General features: G+C 39.5%; 1 long non-coding RNA gene across 1 annotated transcript in view; it reads left to right on the top strand.

Moving 5' to 3' along the window:
• LOC133618801 (uncharacterized) overlaps window positions 1–6,000 on the top strand; it is a 55,338-nt gene that overhangs the window by 27,697 nt on the left and 21,641 nt on the right. The gene's annotated exons all lie outside the window — the stretch shown is intronic.

Here is a 6,000-nt window from a genome sequence, read left to right as displayed (position 1 = left end):
TTCTGAAGTGTTCCTGAGCCCATGTGGTGATATCCTTTGCACACTGATGTCGCTTTTTGATGCAGTACCGTCTCAGGTCCGTAATATCATTGCTTACGTGCAGTGATTTCTCCAGATTCTCTGAACCTTTTGATGATATTACAGATCGTAGATGGTGAAATCCCTAAATTCCTTGCAAAGCTCGTTGAGAAATGTTGTTTTTAAACTGTTGGACAATTTGCTCACACATTTGTTCACAAAGCGGTGACCCTCGCCCCATCCTTGTTTGTGAATGACTGAGCATTTCATGGAAGCTGCTTGTATACCCAATCATGGCACCCACCTGTTCTCAATTAACCTGTTCACCTGTGGGATGTTCCAAATAAGTGTTTGATGAGCATTCCTCAATTTTCTCTGTCTTTTTTGCCACTTGTGCCAGCTTTTTTGAAACATGTTGCAGGCATCAAGTTCCAAATGAGCTAATATTTGCAAAAAAAATAACAAAGTTTTCCAGTTAGAATGATAAATATCTTGTCTTTGCAGTCTATGCAATTGAATATAAGTTGTAAAGGATTTGCAAATCATTGTATTCTGTTTTTAGTTACCATTTACACAACGTGCCAACTTCACTGGTTTTGGTGTTTGTACATTGTTTAGTTAATATTGTGTGAAATAATACATTGTTTATTTACTATTGTGTGTATTGCCATGTTACAGGCACCGTTTGGGAACAATTAAGGGATTTAAATAAACATTTTTAGTTAGTTTTTTTAATTAGTCATTTCGAAACGTATATATCTCTGCCTTATAGTCCGATGCAGCTAATATTAGCACATTTTCTTTATAAAGCTCATTCATTCTATTTTATTCATAAATATTACATGTGTATTATTTATACATCTTCATTCATTAGTTTGCCTTCAACATTTCAAATGTTGTCTACTGTCAAAATAAAAATAAAAAAATCAAACAGTGTGACTGTGAAATAAATATTGTATGCTGGACACTGCAGGGGAAGTTTCCTATATTGTTGTTTCTTAATGAGATATAAATGAACGATGAATACAAACAAGCAAGTAAACAGTTGATGGCTAATGCATTCACATCTAATTTGAATAAAGTACTTTTACTTGCTACTCCTGCTTTAATTTTTCAATATTAATATAAAAAAAAAATGTGTGCAACCAACATCTTAAAACAATATGAGTCGAATTTGTCATCGTTCGTCCCCATAAAAAGTGCATTCCTCAATATATTTGTAGACTTTTATTGGGTTTAAAGGGAGATTAGCCATTGTTTTTGGATTCTATGAACTTTTCTAATATTGGAGGAAAAAAATTAATTCAGAGTTAAAGTAAAGTGAAGCATGGTTGCCTATTAATACATGAGTGTACGAGTAGTGTTACTGTACGAGGGAGCAATTGAAGACAAGGCTCGCGGCTGCCCTCGTCTGGACGAAGCCTAAATTGCAGCCTTCTGACTGTGTAGGAGGTGACAATGGCCACTAGATGGTGCTGTTGTCACGGAGTCACACTGGAGACTTACACCACTGTTCTTGAGGAAAGGAAGATGGCGGCAACCTGAGCATATCTGAATTATTCTCGTGTTGACTAGTTAGAGTTGATCAACATTTTTAGATTGCCTCACAATGAGTCTGGCTTTTCTTGTCACACCGAGATCTTAGTTTAACGAAAACATTTTTAAATTGTGTTTATTAAATGCAATTATTATTATTATTACATATATTATTTTTTATAATGACTTCTTTATGCAAATGTACATGCATTAATATTATAATTCTGTAACCCACCAAAAAAAGCACAGTTAGACTGATTTTTAGTCTTATAATTTAAAATGTGATTTTGAATAATATTTGAAATATTTTTTAATAATTGTTTTTAATTTTAAATAGTTACATTAAAATGATTTGACATCAAATATGTTAACTTTTTTATTTTTAACTTTTTTGATTGAATGACATTTACAATGTTTGAATTCAAATATGTTAATGCAATTTAAAGTTTATTGTAAAAAATAAATTTAAAATGATTTGATTTGATTTTTATTTTTTTTTTAGCAATTTAATGTTATTGTTAATATTTTGGGAAGAGAATATACATGCATGGTTATAGGTTTATTTCATATTCTTTTTTTAAAATGTTTATTTATTTATTGAATGAGGTTTGACCAAACTTTTGGCCTTTACTGTGTATAAAAATATTGTAATAATAACAAGATAAATCACAAGATCGCATGACTGGCAGTGCAAGCAAAAAGATATATGCATGCATAGAATGTTCCAGGGGAGACGGTGTGCATCTGCTTCCCAGATACTGATCTGTAGTTCCCTTTATAAGCCATTAAGACAGAGGCAATTGAGTGAAGCTGTCAAATTTCAAGAAGATCTATAAAGACTGAGAGCGAGAACACGTATTTCTAATCCCAAATGAAAGTGTGCCTTATCAGGGTTGATTAGTGGAATTTCTTGTTTTATCAATGAGGTTGGGATCATCAGTTGTGTTGTGAATGAAAAGGTGTGTCCAAACTTTTGGCCTGTACTGTGTGTATGTATTAGAGATGCGCGGTTTGCGGACACAACCGCGGAGTCCGCGGATTATCCGCGGTTCGGGCGGTTGAAATAAAAAAAAATTAGATTTTATCCGCGGGTCGGGTCGGGCGGTTGAAATAAAAAATTTTTTGATTTTAAATAGATTCAGGCGGGTGGCAGTTAAACCAATTCGGAAATATATATACATAGTTAAATGTTGTTACCCACATACGAAAAAAGAGCAGGCACCTGCAGCATATGCCACAACAGAAGAAAAAAAAAAGAAAAGAGATGGACACTTTTACGCCTCGCCGGGGTCCGGGACCGAGGCTCCTTCCCCCGAGAGGGCCCCACCGGGAGCCGTAGCTGAGGTGATCCACGAGAAGGGCCCGACGCACGTCCAGGGTCACCACCGCGCCCACCGCACGACACCCCGCCTCATCCGCGTTCGCCGAGGCCGGCGTCACGCGCAGCAGGTAAGCAGCTTGCCTGCCCGCCACCCCCGTGGCCGGGGGCTCGTAACAGGGGTCACTCCGCGCGCTCCGCCCGCGCAGCTTACCTGCCCGCCACCCCCGTTGCCGGGGGCACGTAACAGGTGTCACTCCGCGCGCAGTGCGCTCACGAAGGGGGTGGGGCAGGCAGAACTGGCGCTGCGGGATGAACCGAATGCCGGGTTAAGGCGCCCGATGCCAACGCTCATCAGACCCCAGAAAAGGTGTTGGTTGATATAGACAGCAGGACGGTGGCCATGGAAGTCGGAACCCGCTAAGGAGTGTGTAACAACCCACCTGCCGAATCAACTAGCCCTGAAGATGGAGGGCGCTGGAGCGTCGGGCCCATACCCGGCCGTCGCCGGTTTCGCGGTGCGCGCTGAAGCCTCGGGCGCGAGCCCGGGTGGAGCCGCCGCAGGTGCGAGGGACATCGCACCTCCACGCGCTTGGAGGTGCGCTCAGCGCGGCTCCCAGATGATTGCTGCATTGGATCAGTCTCCTTTCTTTAACAGGCAAAAGCTTTATAACCTCACTAATGCCTTGCATCGTCTATATTAGATATATAACAACGGGCGGGTGCGGGCGGGTGCGGTGTTGATTAAATGTTAATTCGGGTGGATGCGGATGGTTGACGACTTTTGTCATGCGGTTGCGGATGAAATAATTGCCTATCCGCGCATCTCTAGTATGTATATATATTAGAGATAATGGCTTTTTTGCCGATATCCGATATTCCGATATTGTCCAACTCTTAATTACCGATTCCGATATCAACCGATACCGATATATACAGTCGTGGAATTAACACATTATTATGCCTAATTTTGTTGTGATGCCCCGCTGGATGCATTAAACAATGTAACAAGGTTTTCCAAAATAAATCAACTCAAGTTATGGAAAAAAATGACAACCTAGCACTGCCATATTTATTATTGAAGTCACAAAGTGCATTATTCTTTTTAACATGACCTCAAAACAGCAGCTTGGAATTTGGGACATGCTCTCCCTGAGAGAGCATGAGGAGGTTGAGGTGGGCGGGGTTGAGGTGTGTGTGTGTAGCGGGGGGTGTATATTGTAGCGTCCCGGAAGAGTTAGTGCTGCAAGGGGTTCTGGGTATTTGTTCTGTTGTGTTTATGTTGAGTTACGGTGCGGATGTTCTCCCGAAATGTGTTTGTCATTCTTGTTTGGTGTGGGTTCACAGTGTGGCGCATATTTGTAACAGTGTTAAAGTTGTTTATACGGCCACCCTCAGTGTGACCTGTATGGCTGTTGACCAAGTATGCTTGCATTCACTTGTGTGTGTGTGTGAAAAGCCGTAGATATCATGCAACTGAGCTGGCACACAAAGGTAGTGCCTTTAATGTTTATTAGCGCTCTCTACTTCTCCCTACGTCCGTGTACACAGCGGCGTTTTAAAAAGTCATAAATTTAACTTTTTGAAACCGATACCGATAATGTCCGTCCGATATTACATTTTAAAGCATTTATCGGCCGATAATATTGGCAGTCCAATATTATCGAACATCTCTAATATATATATATATATATATATATATTAGAAAATATCACACACACCTTTTGGCACATGTTGAGATCTGAACCTACTTGCATTTCAAAATATCACTTTAATGTAAACACGCCTAAAAAAAACGAACTTTTTACAGTCGTCTTCAGATATTGCGACTTTACATTGCTATTTTTTTTTCAAAATCATATTAAAAATATTTTGCGGCCAGTATTTTGGATTGTAAATAATGTAAATTATTCAATGTATATACCCTGATGATTATCTTGTGTGATGACTGTATTATGATAATGTATATCTGATAGTATATATCTGTATCATGAATCAATTTAAGTGGACCCCGAGTTGAAAAACTTATTCGGGTGTTACCATTTAGTGGTCAATTGTACAGAATATATACTTCACTGTGCAACCTACTAATAAAAGTCTCAATCAATCAATCAATGACTTCCTTCCAGGTTGTGCTAAAATCTTGGCACTACTCTATGGCCAATTCCACTCATGATTGGCATATCACCAACTTTTGGCAGAACAACTTTTTGATGCACTGTCTTCACTCCTGCCTCATCAATAACACGTCTCCACCTTGGTGAGGCAATGGCGTAAAGCGATACCAAAAGGGGAGAAGTATGAGTCATGCCACTTAATGTGTCGGGATGGCTATTGATTTTTACACCAATACAAGTACTTAAAAAATAGAAAGTGCATGTTTTAATTTTTATAAGCAAATTTTTGCAAAAAAAACAAACAAAATAATTGTTTTTATGGAATTTTGTGGCCTATAAGTTGAACAGGCGAGTAATTTAAATACTTTATTTATATACATTAAATGATAAGTAATAAAACATTAAAACATTTGAAAATCTACAACAAATTTTCATAATTATTGCAGCAATGCAAAACACAGAACATGCAAAAAACAATTTGCTTGTCAGTACTCATAATTCCGGGGCTTCCTGAACGCAACCTTACTCAGTCTCCGGTGCATAATCAACCATGCACAATTTATTTGTATAGCCCTTAATCACAAGTGTTTCAAAAGGGCATCCGGGAAAGGAAAAACTCCCAAAAGCCCAAGCTGGGAAAAAGAAAACTTGGGAAGGGGCCACAGATGCTTCTGAGGGACCAGCTGCAATGGATGTCGAGCGGGTAGTTATTGCATTGTTACATTCATGATAATGTGAGTCCAGTCCATTAAGAGGCCAGTATAGGGTCATGGGGAACTTCTTGCATGTGTGTCACTAACTCATGCATAGAAGAGCGGTCCAACCCGGGTCACGACTTGGGACAGCTCGCTATAAGGAAGTCCTGTGTTGTTGTGGCTACTGGCTAGCATAGATACCTGGCTAACGCCAGTGTTGGGCTTGTTTCGGCGTGTTAACGTTGTCACTAAAGTTTAAAAAGAGCATTGCATACAAAACATCGCTTGTACAATACCACTTTTAATACCGAAATTA

The sequence above is a fragment of the Nerophis lumbriciformis genome, linkage group LG19 (genome assembly GCF_033978685.3).
Source record: "Nerophis lumbriciformis linkage group LG19, RoL_Nlum_v2.1, whole genome shotgun sequence".
Classification (NCBI taxonomy): Eukaryota; Metazoa; Chordata; class Actinopteri; order Syngnathiformes; family Syngnathidae; genus Nerophis; species Nerophis lumbriciformis.
The sequence above is the reverse complement of the archived record's forward strand: the minus strand, read 5'-3'. Positions and strand labels throughout refer to the sequence as shown.